General features: G+C 41.3%; 1 long non-coding RNA gene across 1 annotated transcript; it reads right to left on the bottom strand.

The window, feature by feature from the left end:
- Positions 1-11770: 11770 nt before the first annotated feature.
- LOC142601346 (uncharacterized) lies at positions 11771-15167 on the bottom strand. The gene is made up of 3 exons (XR_012834948.1): positions 15070-15167; positions 13527-13700; positions 11771-11900 (listed from the first exon to the last, which is right to left on the bottom strand). It is a non-coding gene; the product is annotated as an uncharacterized LOC142601346 (long non-coding RNA).
- Between the last annotated feature and the right edge of the window lie 4474 nt (positions 15168-19641).

The raw sequence follows: 19641 nt of genomic DNA on the forward strand, positions 1-19641 counted from the left end.
TATGTCTGAAGCATAAACATGGAAGTGTTATTTTGATGCAAAGATTCACGCATGTCTTTTGTGTAACATTACCTTGTTTTGAAGCTTTTGTCTACAGATTGACCCCTAGCTGTAATAACCTTTGTCTGTATAATGCTAATCAAGTTAATTCCTTTCAGAGAAATAAAATTGTTCACCCATTTTTCAGTCGGGCTCATCTCATCCCTAGAACAGAGCTGTACATCCCTGGTTTTCATTGCCTGTATCAAGATTCCCGTCACCTGCAAATTTCTTGTTCTATGCTTCAAATCCAAGATGGAACAAAAACCTTCCAGATTTCCCATCACATAGCTCCCAGTACTGTTCCGATTTTGTTTTTCCTTCCCTTTATATGTAGTAACTTAGATTTACATGTACACAGGTTTTATATCTATTGTCTCATGACTTGTCTTTATTTTTCCCTGTCAGCTCTCGAAGGAGGGAAGATAAGGCTGGGAAGGAAGGTGAAGGGGGAGTTACGGTTAATGTAAATTCTCTTCCAAGAATCTACATAAAGAGACAGATATAATTTCCAGATGTGATTGCAGGACTTAGCAACTTAACAAGGCATTAGCTGTCACTTAAAACTTTTAATCACACACCAGGAGCTGAGCTGCAAAAAAAAGACCACTAAGCAGAATATAGTAATAAAGTACAGTAAATATGCTACTCAATGTACAAGTTTTCTGGGAATAAACATGCTCAGCAGGTGATTTAGAAAAGGCAGAACAAATCCTTTCGCCTTTACTTGGTTCTTGAAGCAGTGAGTCACCATACGAAACAAGTATTTTATCTGTGAAAATGCAAAGGAAACGCTCCACCCATTGATGCTTTGATACAAAGAGAGCATTTCATATCAGCAATTTTTTAAATGCTCATCTGTATTAGCTCTTAGTAATGTCTGCTCTTTGGTAAAAGTGGTCTGCACCCAGTTACACTGCTGTGTCCGGGATGAGAGCTGCAGCTTTCAAAGAAGTTGCGTGACCGAGTGTGAAGTCTTCTGGATGACACTATATTTTACCTTTTGTGTTTTCCTTCAAGTGCAGTAAGTTTGCTAGTTCCTCCCTTTCCTGAGTTCAGAGCTGGTTTGCAGAATTTCCTCTTCCAGAACTGGAGGACAGATGATAAAAAAATAAGTTTAGAGGAGGGTTTTGCTTTGTTGTTTGTGTTGGGTTGGGTTTTTATTTAATTCTGAATTCCATGAAAAAAAATGTTTGATGATCTGAAACCAAGAGAGACATAGATATTTAGAACTGAGCCATCTTGTTTCAGTTAGCATTTATATGATAATTCACAATTTCAGTTTTCATAAACAGATGCAATACCATAAGAACTCATAATGGAAAGTATTTCTTGAAATTATGATATGCCCTTATTAGAAGGGATGCACTTCAGATCACGTTTCTTCTCAAATTTATTTGGTTCAGCAGAGTTCATGACTTACTGTGCGATGAGGGGACACTGGAATTTAACAGCTTTAACCATGTTTCATTTATCTTTGTAATCATGCTGTAAACAGCCCGCATGAAGACACACAGGTCATCACATGCACTCATAAAACAGAGCAAGTAACACCGGCAAGGGAACCTGCACAGTTTTCTCTTAGACCAAATTCCTGTTTAAGCCTCTGAAGATTCAAATTAAGCTGTTTCTCGTGTTCAAAAATGGCACAGGGCACCACTGGAACTAGAAAGGCTAAATATTACTTAGGGGCTCAAACTACAAACTAATGCTTTTCAAACCCTTCCACATGCTGGCTGACATGAACTCAGGATTTCTTTACCACTGTTGTCATATCAGTTCATATCACAGTCCAACATCTGAAGAGCAAGGATTTGTTTTCAAGTTACCCACATTTTGCATGTATTCGATCTGAAATTTTTACTGCCACTCACCACTCCATTTATTGGATCCCTCTCAAGACAGATCTGGAAGTTGTAAGATTTCAAAATCAGTAGTTTCAGAGTTCTCTCCCAAAACTTAGAACTTCTCATTTTCAGGTTTCTGTCCCAAATAAAAAAAGCTAGAAGAGTCTTTAATTTGGGGGGGGGGGGGGGGGGGGGGGGGGGGGGGGGGGGGGGGGGGGGGGGGGGGGACGACAAAAGTTAAGATTTGCTCCTCAAAAGTATGATTCCCATCTATGCTTGCAGGAAAAGAGCTGGCTGTTGCAAGTTTGGGAACCAGTCAGAAGAGCTGCCAAAAAAACAGAGGCAAAGTTTCTTCAGCTTTGCATGTTTTGTGGGTACTGGTGTTTTCACTGTAGGTTTTTAGAAATAATGAACAGGAACATGGCACCTTGTCCTCAAAGGTAACATGACCTCAGATATAGTTAGCAACACCCCACACCTGTAGGCTTCCACAGCGCAGAAGACATTTTCACCTTCAAAACCAGTAGAGTATGATCTTACCCATGGTATGTCTATGCCAATATTTCTGTTACTAGTAGCACCAGACAGCAGGAGGATGTACTATGCACAGAATAATGCTATAGAAATGCCTTGCAGGTACACAGCACAAACAGCTTTTCCCTCGGGAAGTTAGTGCTGAGCTTTGCTCTTCCAAGGCTGGTTCCCATCCATCCAGATGGCCCATGCTGGAGCGGCAGACTTCGTGACACATCCAGCTGGGGCTGCCTGAATTATTTCTTTAAATTATTCCTTCTGTCAGCCCTCCCTCCCCATCGTAATATCACCAGCATAGCTGCATTGGCAGCCACTGGGGAAATGCTAGCACATATTGATCGCTAACATTCCTGCTGAGGGCAGATATAGGCAGCTACATAAAGAAGGCATTGGCAGGTTGTGCTGTTTCCTATATCTGCTGTGAGCAGACACCTCAGCAGAATTGCTCAGGCAGTACTGAAACACTGAGACATTTCCAGGCATCTCAATGGAAGGTAAGATGAAGAAAGGTGGAAAGTTTTGACAATATTGTAACGAACAACAACATTGTTCTCCTTTTACCAGAAATTCTCATGGTTTGTTTTTGTGGAATTTTTGTTTGTTTTTTGTTTTTTTTTTTTTAAGAGAGGCAAAAACTACCTCCTCCATTTTATTGCATCGTGAAGGACCTCAAGCTGGTGGTATCAGGGTTCTGCCATTCCGTATCTTTGCTAGCAAAGGATGTGGGAAATGGGGGGTAATACTGAATGTCTCAAGAAAAGGAAAGGAAAAAGAAGAGGACAGTGAAGAGCAAATTCCATGTAGATATAGTTTTAGAAGCATGTAGCAGCCCTGGGAGAATGGATACCGCCAACCCCCCAACAGTAATGTATGTGGCTAATGCATTTTCCACTCACTGCTGCAATTAATAAAGGCTGCTGCTAGACACACAGGCTAAGCTCGCTGCTACAGCATTTCTCCAGGCAGCCACCACTCTACAAATAACAAATCTTATCCAGTTAGGGTGAGCCAGTTATGGAAGTTTGCCAGAGGCATAAAAGGAATATGCTTTCCTCTCTTTCTACCCCAAGATCCTTCTGTTGAACACAATGTCTCTACACATTCACATACAAATATATATTCCTGCTAATATAACATATAATTGAATTTCAGTTACCTAACATCCACAGCATCAGAAAAGCAGTTAAACATTAACTAGTGTTTTGCACCTACCACTCAGCATGCCGTGAAGATACTGGGTTCTGTGAGCTCAAAAAGAAAGAACACCACATCAGTAGATGAATTCAAACTTTGAAAGCTTTTCCTATTATTTTTCTACTCGTGGATGACTTCTGACTCAGTCTATATGGAAATTCTTCTTTAAGCACTAAAAACTCTGCACTGGACCTTGCTGGATGGATGACACTGAAGAAATCTGTCTTCCCTCACTGTTCCTTTGCCTACAGATCTTCAATTTGGTCCCAAGACTACTTCTCATGTTGAAATTGAGTTCTTCACATTTCTCAGAATTGTTTCAGAGTGAAGGTAGCATTGAAAGGGGATGCCTCTGTCTATAGCGGTGATTAGTTCAGATAGGTTCCCAAATTATAAGTAGGAGAAGAGTTTGCCACCAAATAATGTAAGATGTATTTGAATAGAGGAAGGAATCAAGGTAGGAGACTCAGTTTCTAGAGACTGTAGAATAATAATTCCTTCATTGCTGGGGATAAGCCACACCGAATGTGCCCATATCTGTAAATTTTGACTAATATTTCTAAAACCCCCCAGAAAGGATCTAGGTATCATTCTTATTTTATTTGTTTTGAAGAAATTGGGACCCAGGAACTGCAGAGTTGTAATGACTGAGTAGGATCTAAGCTGTTACATACAGAAATGTCAAAAGAAGGCTACTGAGCTAGAGACAATCACACTCTGCCCTTTCCCCTGCTACCTCCAGACTCATGAGCACTATAAATTAGCAGTTAATGGAATCATTACTCAAGACTGCAACACCTGGAGAACATGCAATATGCCACTGGTCAGAATTTCCAAATGAAACTAGGTACCTTGGCTTTATAAGCAAAGAAATTTCACAGGCTTTCTTGCAATGCACAAGAAAATTCCACTTACCGAATTTGCTTACAAACCACCCTGTTTCTGGAACTGGAATGTTATTTACCTGAACAATTGCAGACTGATTGTCATGTTCCTGAGATACAAAGCAACTAGAACTAAATTCTTTGTTTCCTCCATTTTTCTCCTTCTCTAGGATTTCTTTTTTCCCCCTTTTGATATTTAACAGCAGCCATTACTCTATTACAGTGTTTTTTCATCAACACTTAAACTCAGCACTGCAATCTGAATAGCCAATGATCTACAGAGAGAAAAACCCATACATGCAGAAACACTGGGACCTGCCTAAGCCAAGTGGAAAACTCCTGAAGCAAAGGAAAGAGGGAAACTAGGTGAAAAGACTGTCTACAGTAGTTCATCCCATTGGAAAGTTCAGGTCTCACATCTGCCTTGGCTCCCCTCTGAGAAGGCTTACAATAACAACAGTTCAACAGTTTGCAATCCTCATGTCTTATCTAGTCTTTTGTGCTAGAAATTTACCAGCATTGAGAGAGTTTATTTGATTGCTGAAGAAAATGTCTTTCCCAGGACTCATACTCGTGTACATTCAAATGAGAATGCTGAACACTGTCCATGTTTGAGGTGAAGAGAAAAACGTAAGCGCTTTAAATGAAAGCACAGAATGGTTGTGCTTTGATTTAAAATTCATATATAAATAGATTTTTAATTTGTGAAAGCCTTAGACAAGATGCAACATGACCCTCCACAAAATTCTTCCTAGGCTTCAGTGGTGAAGTCCTGATTATAATGGTTCCCATGCTGCATCCAATTTCACTGCAATTTTGAGTGTGGTCTTCCAACAAAATCATCATCTCAGCATGTTATCCTGGAAATATAGCTTAATAAATCACAGTCAGTACTGAGATTAAAGAGGGAGGGAAAATGGAAAACTTCTCACCAAGTTGTAGCCAGTAGCCCTTGAAAATGAAATATTCTTGCTAAAATCCCACCAATTTTTCTCCCGTGAGCATACTATATTGATTTTTGTGGATAACCAAGTCATTGTTTCAAATAGACCAAATAGTTGCATCAAATTTTATTTAAATTCTGAAGAGCTAAACAAAGTGGCTGGTTTGTTTTTTTTTTTATTAGCCATACAACAGAGTAGATGTCTCAGTTGGATTACCTACCTTCCTCGCTCCTCAACAGTATAGTCCTAATATGTCATCCCCACAAATAATGATTTAATGTCAATCATTAATCAATTTACTCATTAAATGGTTGTTAATCATGCACATAATCTCTATATGGAGAAAGACAACCATCTTCTGAAAGAGTTCAAGCTTTACCATAGCCTTGGACAAGTCTACTTTTTCTTCCCCCTCTCACAAGAAGCAGGATAGTCTAAGTAATTTTTCTGTCTTTGTGGAAGTAAAGTTTAACAAATGCACTCAGTTTTAAAAAATGTACTCTTTCAGCTATGTTTAAGTCAAAGAAAGCATGGAGCTTTCTGCACACTGTTTGGTGTCATCCAACCATTCCTCATTTCTGACTCATAGGTGGCTACAACAATCAAGGGTTGAGCATGAAATATATTCATCTGTATTAGGAGTAATTTTTTTGTTTGGTTGGTTTTTTTGAATCATTGCTAAGAGCTGGTGCCAAATCCTCTTCAAAGCCCCAAACAGTCTTTCCCTTACTTATGCCATGCTGGAAGAAGGTTGACTACATAGCCTTCAATGAAGGGAGGCTTAGTGTGTCTGACCAAAAATAGTGAAGTACGGCAAATAGTCTAGATGAAAATAGTGTGGGTGAGGGAGAAAAGCAAAAACATCCAAGCACAGGACAGGTAAACTACTAGCTCTCACCACAGAAAAAAACAACACTTAAAGAAACATGGGGGCAGGAAGGGAGGACAGAAAAAGGAAAAAAGCCCTTATGATTAGCTGAAGACGACAAGAATCCAAGCACTTGCAACACAAAGTCAGCCCAGATAAAGCTTATGATAATGACATTTGAGAACCTGAACACGTAACAACCAATAAGACCTTTACTCTGCAAGCTGCTGAGCTACCTCCAATCTTGCAAAACTCCTAGAAGATGCTGAAAGCTGAGGTCTTTTCAAGACTTGTCCTTAAGTGAGCGTTTTATATTGTCAAGAAATGACCTACATAGAAATAATTGCCTTCACACAGCAAGCACATGTGTCTATGTATTCTCAGAGATCATGTGTATTGATTGCAGTGCTTTTTGATTTGCACTCTGGTGGAAATCCCCAAACTCTATCTTCAAATCTGGCCTTTTTTTTATGAAGTAACTACTAGACCTTCATGGATTCTAGCTGTCCCAGAGATTGCCTTTCCAATGTCAGTACTGAAAAAGAAGGAAATGTGTGAAGAAAAGTCTTTAGTGAGCTTTTCAAGGTTCGCTTATACAGAGATTGTTTCAAGTGTAGTAGTCCACAGAGAAGCCAACCAACCAGTTTGTTTTTCAATAGCTATGACCTTGTGCCTGTGTAAGCATTCTCCAGACTTGCACAGGAGCCTGCAGCTGGTGTACCTTATTCTCTTGCCCACGTTAACTGCACAGTCGCACATCAAATGCTGCCAGCAACACTATTTACAGCTACAGATGTGATCACATAGTGCATGACAAAGCTTCACAAATGTTTCTCATCCTAAATACCTTCCAGATATTCCTAATACCATGATAATGTTCATCATGTCAAAGGAGGAAACAGGTCTTTGAAAATCTCAAATCGTATTTCAGCTTAACCACCCTCCAATTCTCCCACTCAAACAGCATGTTGATGAGTATATTATCATGCAGCAGATCCTCAGGGTGACCCTCCTGTTTGTCCTGTAGCTCTATTGCTCCACTTAAGAGTGCCGCATGCATCAGATCCATCACTGCTGTAAGTCCTATGAGACTCGCAGCTAAACAGATCACCACTGTTATTTACATCTCTATCATTACAGCATTAAGTTAAGGATAAGAAAACAAAGTAGAGCAAAGATGGAATTTTGTGATGGCCTTAGGCATAGTTGTAAGGTCCACCAGGACAGTAGGCAAGCCAAGCTTGCCTCATAAACCAACCTCCCTGCATGATGTACACCTTGAAATACCAGTTTCCAATTCTAGGGCCCCATCAGATGATTATTCTGGTTCACATACTTTTTTTTTTTTTTAAATCTCTTAGAATTAGACACAGTAGCAAGTAACCTACCTCTTCAAAGTAAGTTTGAGGGTCTCTCAAGAACACAAGGCCAGTTTTAGCATTTGAGACATCCATCTCCAGCATAGCTTCTGTAAGAACTGGTTACCCAAGCCTGAGATTAAATGCATCCCCAGACCAATGAGGAGAAGGTGTGTAAGTAGGGGCTCTCAGGTGGGGCTGGTGGCCCCAGGTGTGGTTGGGTCTGGGGAATGAAGGCCTATTAATGCACTCAGGGCCCTGACAATTTGTCTCTATTTCTACAGATCCCTTTGGGGAAGAGGGTGTGTTTGTTGTTTATGGGGTTAAGCCATAAGACTTCCATAAACAGAGTTTGGGATTGGGATGAGGAAACTAATACTTAAGTAAATAGGATTTTGCTCCATATCTGTCTGACAATACATTGCATTCCAACACACTGATGGGGAAAAAGGACTGTACAAAACTTGATCTTAGAAAAAGCCAAAGCCTGCATTCACAGGACAGTGAAAGTAACACCTCTTTCTCTCTCCCACTTTTCCTCACTGTATAACCCCCTCTAGATTTATATACATAAATAAATGTATAAGATATATATTCTTTTGTATTGCCAAAATCTGTAAACAAAGGTCCATTGTGTGAGTAAATATCATATCTTTGAAGATCTTTAATTCATAATTTCCAGGAAGAAATAGATTAGGAAAAGAAAAAAGGTTTATTTTCACAAGCAAAGGCTAGAAGACACAAAATTAATTGCCAATGCTAAGTAGAGAGGCGAGCCCACGTAACTCTGATGTCAGAAGGCTCAACATTAGGAGGAGGTCTTAATTCTTACATTATAGAGTTAAAAAGTTGCATCGATAAATATACGTAGTTAGGACATAAATGCCAAAAATAATGCTTGGAAGTTCCAGCCCCTGAACCACCATAGAGTCCAGGCTGTCGAAAAGATTCACGATACATCCCAGATTGCGTATAACAGGCACAAACTGGGTCTATTAACTTGGATCCTGAGCCAACAGTAGAGGCCAAAATATGTAGGTGGCCTGTTTTGATGGAAACATTTTCCTCACTGCTACCATGTTAACAATCTGTTGTTGAGTCAGAGAGAAAGAAACCTCCCTCCTTTCCTCCTTCCATCCCTCCATCCCTCCCTGCCCCATCTGGTCTCCTGGGCTGAACTGTCCTTGCTGGCATGGTCCTTGCTGCCCACCTGCCCTGGCTTCTGAAATGACCGCCCACTTTGTCCATGCTATAGTTTTGAATTCTCAAGAACCATTTGAAACTAAGTCAAACACTCAAGCAGAGACAATTTTGCTGACTATACGGAGCATTTATAACATCAGCAACAACTCAGGTTAATTTCTTTTTTTTCTTTCTCCCTCCCTGGACGCGTGAGCCATTCCAGAACTTGTATCTGAATATTTGGTTCTCACGTATATTTATTTAGTTAGCAGTGGCATTCCTATTTTTATAGCTTTGAGTTTTTAACTTTCTTGTTAGCAACATTAACAAGGTTTACGGCATATAAAGTGAGCTGTGGCATTTAAAAAATGTTGGCCTAATGTAACACCAGCTTTTTTTTATATACATGTTCAATGGCAAACTCCTACTGACAGGCAGAATGCATTTCTATGTCTGGGCAAGTTTATAGATGGTGTTCCCACCTCTGGGCCACAAGGTCACAAATTTGTTTCTGATTCTATTAAAGAAACACTCAACAATGGTAAGTTTGTGTGCTTTTTTTTTTTTTTTTTTTTTTTTTTTTTTTTTTATGAGAGGGGACTGTTTTATGTGATCCAAGATCTTAAAGATACTCCAAGGAATCTCTGTTGAATACTGGGCTTTTCACCCCCATGCCCTGACCAAATAACACTGGCTGCAGATTTGAGAAGCTTTGCCTGGCAGTTAGATAAAACAGATTTCAGGGAAATCTAACATGACTGAAAAAAGAACAGGCAATGTCTGTCTCATCTGCCCGTGCGTAGTTATGCTGCCTTCAGAGGGATTTCATAGCAGTAGGATTTGACTCTGCATCATAAGGATGTACAGGAGTTAAAGATTCACGATACCTGTTCTCAGTTCCTATTTCCTCAGCAGATCCTCTGTGTGACTCCGAGGACCTCACCCAAAAGCTTTGCTGCCTGGCCCTCCATGCCTGTGGGAGGATGGAAGAAACAATATTCCTCCCTTGCCTGCCTTCATCTGTTTTGCAAGATTTTAAAGACAAGGCACTGGTAAATCAAGGTACCTACCTCGGTGAAGACCTTTGCGCTCCATACATTAATAAGAATATTTACTGAACTCGTGGCAAGGCAAATAAAAAGACAAATACGTCACAGATGCTTCCTATTGCATTATGAAACACCAACCTTATTCTTTCTAGGAATTATTTTGGCTAGGTATTTTCTCCTTTTATGCCGTGTGATGGCTCCAGCTGCAGCTTCCTCCCCATAACTGTTTACTGTGTGATGCCTATCCTCATTTAACAAGAGGGGAGGCAGCATCCAGGCTGGCCTCAGCCATCGCCAACTTGAAATCACTTCATGCTGGAAGACCTTGTGCTCTGGGACTTCATGACTACAAACGTATAGACTTTTGGCTTGAGAAATGAGTGGGGGTCAGCAGAAAGACTGAGCTGATGTGGTAAAATTAGGAGCACAGGAGAGAGAGAGTCAGCATTTGAAGGAGGGAGGATAAGCTTGTATCTCTGATGAAAGAATTTCGGCATCATCTATTAGTGTCGAGAAGGCAATCAGAAAAAGCAGAAGGGCAAGAAGCACAGCCTTTTTGGTGGGATGCTTGGGTTACTGTGGTTGGGAGGATCAAGGCTAGGTATCACATGCCTCTACCTAAGGGAGATTGGCTGGAATAAAGCAGGGAGCCAGAATTCCTAGGCTAGGAAAAAGGCTGATTGTGTTACAACAGAGCACAGGAAAGAGAATTTGGCTGCAGTGTCTGACTGGAGGCCTTTTAGCTACATGAGAGGACTCCAGGACTATTCTTTCTCTAATTTCCTTATGCCCCCAAGGAAGGTTTTGGTGGAAATTTGCTTCCATTTATGGGACGACTGGAAGAATGAGGGCCAGACTGTGACTGAGCATCTGGCAATAAGAAAGAGGGTTCAAAGGAGAGAAAACTGCTCAAGCAGGATTTAAAAGTGTTACTCTGCACTGCAGATTGACCTGTACAAGCGACAGACTGCCACTGCTGGTCATTACAAGTGGATATTTTTGAAAAGTGCCAGTTCAAGAAACTCTCTGAGGATTTGATCCAGTATGATGACTTTGCTCTTTGAAAATCATCATCACCACACAGATTCTTGTGGCCCAATGAAGTACTAAGTGATCTTTTGTGCAACATCACCTGCTTCAGATTCTACCCTCCATGAAAACTATGGGTTTGGCTATTTTAACAGCAGTATGACAATAACACACCAAACTATTACTAAACATCATTGGTCAGAGGAGACATTTCTTCCTAACAGGTATTTTTGTTTTTCTATGCTGTATTTGCTTACCTCATAGATGATGATTTATGATCACCATGCAAACAGGTTGCAGCTTGTCTTGCTCCTCCTAAGAATGGCAAGTTTTCTTTTGGCTTTGGAGAGTTTTGCAATTTTTCTCTGATTTTTAAAAATCCCTACACAAATTCCCTTAAAATAAAAATCTACAGCTAGGCAGCAGGTATATATCTCCCTACAATGCACAGGCAGTTCTCCACTAAAGCAAACAATTGACTGCACTTACTGTTGTCTTTCTTCATTCGGTTACTGTTACAAACCACTTGGACAGTCTATACATCAATTCTGTGAGAAAAAAAAAAAAGTGGTTTTAATGTGTTTGTATATTTATCAGAAAAGAATTCAAAACAGCTGGGGCGGCTTGTCCATGAGAGACACGATTAATAAACAAGGAATCATCAATTGCTTTGCACCACGTTTAGGCTTTCTGCTTTGTTAAATAACCTGAATATTTTGATTGTTCCGGGAATGTTGGTGAAATGCATTCAAGGCAAAGGGGAGGCTTTGACTTCTTTGCATCATGATGCCAAGAAAGAAGTTGATCAAAATTTTCTATATAGAAAAATAGCAGATACTTACCTTTCATGTTCATCCCCACCTACAAGACCTTCTTGTGAGATAGTTTTCCATAGCTCTCTGTCCCATTAGGCGTATAGAACAAAATACATCAAAGCACTTTAACTCTCATGTTTCTGCTGAGTTTTCCCTCCTGCAATGTTAGACATATGTGAAATCAGTACTAAAACAACAAAGTACAGTGTCAAATACCAACACTTATTTTGCTCAGCAATATTCCCTACAAAGCAGTATTTATGTGACAGTGCTAGAAGACTAAGAACTTGCTCCTGGGAGAGAAGGACAAGTACCCAGAGCAGCTGTGCATGTCTGGTTTGGTTTGGATCCATTAGCCTCCACAACACGCACTGCAAACACCACAGGAGTGGCTCTGTTCTTCTGACGTACAGTAGCAGATCTTGAGCGTGCATTGAACTAGAGCCTCAATGGGTATAAATCAAAGTAACAACACCAAAATTAATCCAGTTGCTGCTCTTTGCACACGTGTCACATCTGATGTGAGACTCCCAAGTAGCACAATCACCACTCCAATGTCTTCTTCTAACCAGCCACCATCATGTCACAATATACCCAGCTCTTCCAGTAGCTCCCCCCTACCCTGCGCTTTCAGTGACTTTCTCCTTTCCCTCTGCCCTTCCTTCCCTCCCTTCTCCACCAAAACTGGCATCGCTCAAGCATTCTGGCTAGGAGACCAATTCTCCAAACTGAAAACATCAAAGCATATCTCTGGTTAGATCTCATCCCAACCCTCCGAGTTTGTTGACTTGGAAAGTGAATAACTAATAAGGCAGCATGCCATTGTTTTCTGTTTATTATAATGGAAATAAATTGTTGGCTTTAAATCAGGCACTGATTGTTCCTTTGATATCACTGCCAGGAAGCAAAATAAAATGGCTTTTTAAAAATCACCTTTCACAGGGAGTGCCACAGGCATTTGAAAGATGAGCCCTTTTCCATGTCAAAGGCTCTACCAGAAGTGCCAAACACACTAGAAGAAAAATTCAAATCCTTTCCTATTAAACAACCCCCCCCCCCAAAAAAAAAAAAAGCACAAGAGAGAACGCAAGAGCAGGATTGCTTTGGGCAGCAGGATTGGCCTGGGCAGGCTGGCACGCCACAGATGTCCTGCAAGTCCTCATGAGGCTGCAGCAGAGCTGGCTCCACAATGAGGAGCACTTCCTGAAGAATATGGAACACATCCTTTGCATGTCTTTTCCCCTCAAAAAAAGCACAGTGGGATGAATGAATTACTCTGCCTGCCTGGCAGCTCTTTAGACTAATAATAAGAGACGTTGGGAGCCAAAAAGACAGAGGGGGTGCTTTGCCTCAGAACTTGAACCACCCATAAATCTCGCTTGTGTGTTTCGTGTTTTTTTTCTAAGCTACGTGGAATGGCAATTTCATCACACCCCCAATGCCTTCTCAGCATTTTAGCTTCTTCCCTGTAGACTTTTAGGTGCAGACTTTCAGGTGTTTGAATTTCGGAGTGCTACCACCCCTAGCTAATGAGGGAATATGTGGTACATTGGCACCACCGTAACATGCATAGAGAGGAGCTTCCTCATCGGAGGTTATAGCTGGATCCCGATCTTAAGCGATCCAGAGCACAGTGGTGTTTGGTTTTCATGATGTGCTTTAGTTTGATTTGGCTCAAAGCAGAGGATAAAGCGGAGTGCCAGATTCAGATCTCGGGCCAAACTTGGATTTTTGTATTTCAGCTACCAAACTTCATCATGGTTTGGCAAAGTCGTGCTCTCACCTGCTCACGCCATGTGGAGAACACCTGTGATTTGCTGGAAAGGCAGTTGATTGTACTGTGAGAAACTCCCCGTTGGAAAGCCAGCCTATGAGACACTGTTTCGGTTGACTTCGGCTGCTGCAGTTGATGTGCACTGGGAGCGCAGAACCACTGAAACATGCTTAGACTCTTCAACTGCGAAGAAAAAAAATGGTGTAAAGAAAAGCTGTCGGGAGCAGACTGCAGGTTTCTGCCTGCCTTTGTTGTCATGACTCTTGGAACCAGTGCAACCTTTTTATTTGGAAGACTGGGACTCAGATGCACAGCAGCAGCACGACCTGAGAGTAAACTGGGAGAACTACATAATCATATGACTTTCTACAAAAGCCTGCTTTTGAAAGAGTCCATCATACTACCTCTAGCTAGTGGTTTAGATATCATTTTTGAAGAACTTGCTGGAAGACCCTTTTTCCAAAAATAAAACCAATACCCATAGCTTAAATGGCAAAAGATCTGTGCACGACAAACAGCGTAGCCTGGTAAAAATTAAGACCCTGTTTGACATATATATTTAGAGCCTATACTTGGCTCTAAGTCCATCCTTATTCTGCAAAGTATTTAAGCATATTATTAACTTCAAGGCTGTAGCTATGTCCCACAAAACGGGGCAATATAACTGGGACCTTATAAAGTGCTTATGACATAGGTGCTTTTCTGAATTAAAAGGTTTGAAGGGCTCCCACCAAAGTGCCCTGGGATTAAGTAAAGACTTTCCATTGGCTTCAGCAAACATTCAGCCAGGTCCTAATTTTTATACTTATTACTAGTTTATAACAGGATATTTGGAAAGGAAAAGGAAGGAACCTTTTCTCCAGATAATACCATCTCCTCTAAATTATTTCTGAAAATTAAGGGTGTGATTACTGACCTGTAAGTACTTGATGATCACACTTTGGTTTGAACTTTTATGAGTGTACGTAGGTTTACTAACTATAGCACTGCCCAGTAATTTATTTCCCAGGTGGGCTACGAAAGTCATCTGGAAGAAGGAAAACACTGTCTAAGGGCTAGCTGTGCAAATGGATGATTGTGCTAGCTGGATTTGTGCACGTATGGTTTTGGAAAATGAGGAGAGGTAGAATTCACTTTTCTAATGAAATTAAATCTTTTTCTTTAACCTAGAAGTAGTGCTTCAAATTCTTGCTTATTTTATTAAAGATCAGTAATCACTATCTCCTGCTCTTAGGTGCGGACAGAAACTGGGTTCAAAGACAGCAACAAGCTATTCAGACCCCAAAAGCTGCTGTGACAGAGGTGCGAAGAAGCTCTGAATGACTTAGCAGGGTCTTTGCAACCATGTTGATGCTCCTTCCCGGGGCATCTTTCTTTCCCCAGAAGACAAGCAACCTCAGGAGCTTTGCACAAACTTTCATGCACTGAATAGCATGACCCAGAGTCATGGTACCCCCAAGGGCAGTACTAAAGTCTCAGGTGCCATGGGCAGCTTCTTTGTACTCAGGAAGCACCCGTTTGCTGGTGAGCAGGGCCGTATTGTGAAGCTCACCTGAGGAAGCTGGTGGATGCTATGAGACTCAGCAGGTTGACTCTTTTGTGCTGTTCGAATCCTAAAGCACCATGGTTTGGCTGACGGTTACTGGCAGATCTGTAAATCACTTGATGTACATTGATCTATCCTATCTGAAGAGACAAAAGTAAGCAACAGACCTGAAAATCCAGTCGGCATTGATTTTCTGGCATATGAACTGTTACATGATATTTACAGGTCCTCCTTCGAGAACATGGAAACATTATGCTGTGGCATGCAAAACCCATATTAAACAAAATTTCTGCTTCTACGGATGATGTGATCTCTACTCATTCCACCCAGCAAGTTACTGGGAATACTTCAATGCAAAGAAAGGTCTTTATTGCTAAGTCTACTTCTGTTCTTTTTTAAAAACTCTCTTTGGCGATATCTATGAAACTTTAAGAAATTGATTCCCAAGGAATCACCTCCTGGACACAGCACAGTTAAGATTGGTGTGACACTCATGCTAAAGTTATCTTGGTTTAACTTTAAAGCAGCACCTCCCTGAGGACCTCTCAATTCTGGAACGAGCGACGTGTTTCTGCGGTCTGTGAGAGCCTGGATTATTTTTAATCTTCTGGACATGTTACAAAGATCAATTTATAGTCTCACAGAGACGGTAAGGACAACAGTTTGGGGGCAGGCAAAAAGGGAATTGGCTGTTGTTGATTAGTGAATATTGTTATTTCTGAAAAGAAGCAGCTTTTCAGAGTAACTTCTACTTTCTTGCACTGCTTGCTTCATTTCGGAGAAAATGCCGTGTGAACGGCACAGATCCACGGACTGCAGTGGATCCATGTTCCCTTAGACCAGCAGAGATTTTTGATCAATGCATTGCAAGTCATGTAAGCCCTCACAGCTCTGTGCTGGTGCTGTGTACTAAAAAAATATAGAAGACGATGATACGAAAGCTTTCTTTTACTCTCCTCGTTACAGTTTTATATATACTACAGTGAATTATGCTAATGACTTCGTTCCTGAATTACCTTAACCTGGAACAGCATCTTGCTTGTAATTTTGAGAGATACAATTCATTAGCCCTTCCGATATTATGCAAGGCTTCCAGTGAAAATAGCAGGAATGCTAGAGTTTGAGCAAACCTATGTCATGTGCTTTCCATAATGTTCAGCAATATGTGTTTTAAAATTCTCTATTCATTCAGGTTGCAGACCCATCAGTTCAAATATTTACCAGAAATCAGCACAAGAATATAGCAGACACATGCATACTGAATCTGTATACATTTCAAAAGTCATAAAAACCAGTGAGTAGAATTTTTTTCTAGTTCTACTTAAGTCTTACTTGAACCTTACTTAGTAAAGTGCAATACCTAACACAAGGAAAGCAGTACAATTGTTTCCTTCATTTTGGCAGATGAAAAGTAAGAACCACAGAGTATTGTATTATTTCCAACCAAAAGAGTCAAATGGCCTAAATTTACCCAAAGTTTCACAAACACTGTTGCAAGAAACCATGTCAGGGCATTTTTGCAAAATGCTGGTAATGTCCAGAATTTCATACTCCTCAATTTAAAGCTTTTCAAGTTTTTTGTTTGTTTTACACAACCTCCACCACGATTGTTTTCTTACCCCTGTAAGCACCGCCAGGATTTTTCAGACTGGATCACTTTCCAGGAATTACAATGCAGAATTTTAACTCTTAGAGCAGAGAAAGGACTTTTTCTTTGGAAGATGTCATTCCTGGCAGTGCCTTTCACCAGAGTGCTCCTTCCTGGTGAGTCCCGAAGGACCAATCCCAGGACAGACTGAGAGGAGGTGATGCTCAGCAGGCAGATCCCAGGGCAGGTCCCCCGGCTGCCATTTCAGACCACGTGGGTCCCTTTCGGTTCTTGAAAAAGTTTCAGTGACACAAAAGACATTTAAAAGTGTGGCACATCACCAGGCTATACTTGACTTTCTGTGGGCATTTACTCAAGTTCTCCAGCTCCACCTTGGCCTGTCCGTGTCCCCATGGAGGTGCCCAGTGCCCGGGGTGGTGGGGCAAGGCTCTGCCCTGCTCTGCCTGTGAACCCAGGCGCTGTAAGCAGGGGTGATGGGAGGTTCACTTCCAAAGCACGCTCCTGATCTGAACTAACCCATTCTGTGAGCCTATGAAAATGCTCATGGAGATGCACCCTTAGTGGGAAGATCTGCTACAAATGCAAAACAGATGCTAAAGGCTTGAGAAACATGTATAGAAAGAAGAAAAGTGACATTTTCAAAACCATGGGCAGAGGCATGCTAACTTCCTCTCCATTGTATTATCTATACTGCTGCTTCTTGAATTTAATCTTAAATCTTGAAAATTCATAGCCTTTCCTGGACATCTTTTATCCCATGGTTAGCACTCTGTAATGCTAAAGGTTTGAATATTAAAATAAACAACCCAGTTACAGACAGTTATCTGACATCAGTGAAATGGTGAAGTTCCTATTCCCTCAACACCTGTAAAGCTTTCATTTTCCCTCTCCAACAAAAGCAAGATGACCTTCTCTTCCCCTTCCCCTGGTACTTCTCTTCCTAGGGCCCCTGTGGCTTTCTTGGCCTGCCTTAGCCTCAAATCAGAAGACAGATGGATTTTCAATATGAGCTTTATGGTTAGTAGTACCCCCTTCCCACTAAAATACTGCAGATTTCTGTGGTAATTCTACTTCCAGAGTTGTCAGAAGTATGAAAAATCCAGGCTTGTTACATGTGGACACAATTTAAATGGATAACCATCCAATAGGGAGTTATTTTTTATAAAGGCAGAGTTTTACTGCAATATGGTATGGTCCAGAATCTGAACCTCCTACAAATGTGTGCGTTTGCTCTTGTGGAGGTCAGTATGGTCTTAGGACACTGAAAGCAATAGCCCTTAATCTCTCACCCCTTCTCTAATAGCTCAGTTATTGCCAGTTGCATTTTCATTCCCTCATTGGCAGCTCTGACAAGAGCACTCAGTGGCTTTGGCTTCAGCCTGGTCCAGAAAACTTTCTTTGAATGATCTTTTATGCATTTCACGGATTAGACATTTCAAGGATCTGCGGCCGCAGCAAACAGGTGCAGGCTTGATGTTACCTAATTGGAGTGAAAGACCCATCTCTACAAGCTGACACATCACCTCAGAAGCTTGTTGGTCCCTCTCAGATGAATCACTCTTCCCCCAGATCATCAGAAAAACGATCATCTGTTATTAGCACAGATCCATGTAGACCCAAGCTTCTCTACCTGCCCTCCAAGTTATCCAACATGTGAACTGCACACGTGTATTAGCTCAGTCCTACACCTGATGCCAAGGCATATATATTTTGGCACTGTAGGCTACACTGTAGGACCCCCAGGGTGGACCCTGGCCCTACTTTATCCATTTGCCATGTCTGCAACATCTGTGCTCATGTACTGCTTGCATGGGGGTCCCGCTCGGGTCCCAGCTCGGCCCCCCACGTGGGGGCAGTCCTGCTCCCGCTGTTGCGTGGCAGCAAGGCTCAAGCATATCCTTGAGGAAGCATGTTTCGGATTCTGGTTAAAAAACAATCCTTTTGCCTTCAGTCCTGGCAATGGTGTTGCTCTTCATCGCTCGATGTGTATGAGCTGCAAGGATGACAGCTCTGTAATTTTCTTGCAAAGCAAACACTCTCCATTTTACCCCTGACAGCAGGCAATCCAGGGCCAGTAAATGACTGGCAAATGCCTTCTGTACTCATCTCTTCAAGTATTTTGGCATTTCTTTACTTTTAATCTGCCTGGAGGCAGACATTTGAGATAACAGCTGTTATGGTGATATTATCAGTCATCTGCATGTCAGAGAATGCCAGGAAAATGCCTGTGGAATAGACCTCTTGGGTTTTGGGGTTTGTTTTAACTGCTCTGGGGCAAATTCACTCCTTTTTCAAAGCTCTGCTCAAAACATGAGAAGAGAATATAATGGAACGGGTTTCTACCCTCTGATTATGAAGAAATGTCGTTTCCTGCTGATAGAGCACAAGTTCCCTGCTTGCTCTTTGACGTTCCTCAAAGATAAGTGTACTAGAGCAGTTCTTTGCCAGACCCTGTCACATTTTTTTCTTGCTGGTAAGCAATGTCAGAGCACATCTACCACCAGGAAAGATCCCTGATACTTCGTCGAGAGGTGTGATTTGCTTGCTCTTGAGTAACTGGGGAGGCTCTAATAAACCCTATTAAAAGAGATCTTTACTCTCCCATAAAAGACACTGCTTAGCTTTCTTGGGTTCAATTATAAAGTTTGCTGGGGAAGAAAGTTTCTTTGCTTACTGAGGTTTAGGATGCAATGCCAAGGATCATCAATGAGTAGGTCCAGAGCTCTATCTCACAAAGCTGAAGCATCTGCAAGAGGGCCGAGTAGATTTATTGGTTCTTTAGAGAAGGCACCACCAGGAAGGTGTTGGCTTGAGAATTATTACTCTGCATTCATTTGTTTTTCCAGAGAAACAGAAGATGGAAAAACAAGATGTAGCTTTGGAAACAGACTGGGATGTGCCCCTATTTAGTATATTGATGATGATGATAGACCAGTTTGTCCAGTTAGTTTAATGAAACCTAACATCCT

This window comes from Balearica regulorum, chromosome 3, assembly GCF_011004875.1.
Source record: "Balearica regulorum gibbericeps isolate bBalReg1 chromosome 3, bBalReg1.pri, whole genome shotgun sequence".
NCBI lineage: Eukaryota > Metazoa > Chordata > Aves > Gruiformes > Gruidae > Balearica > Balearica regulorum.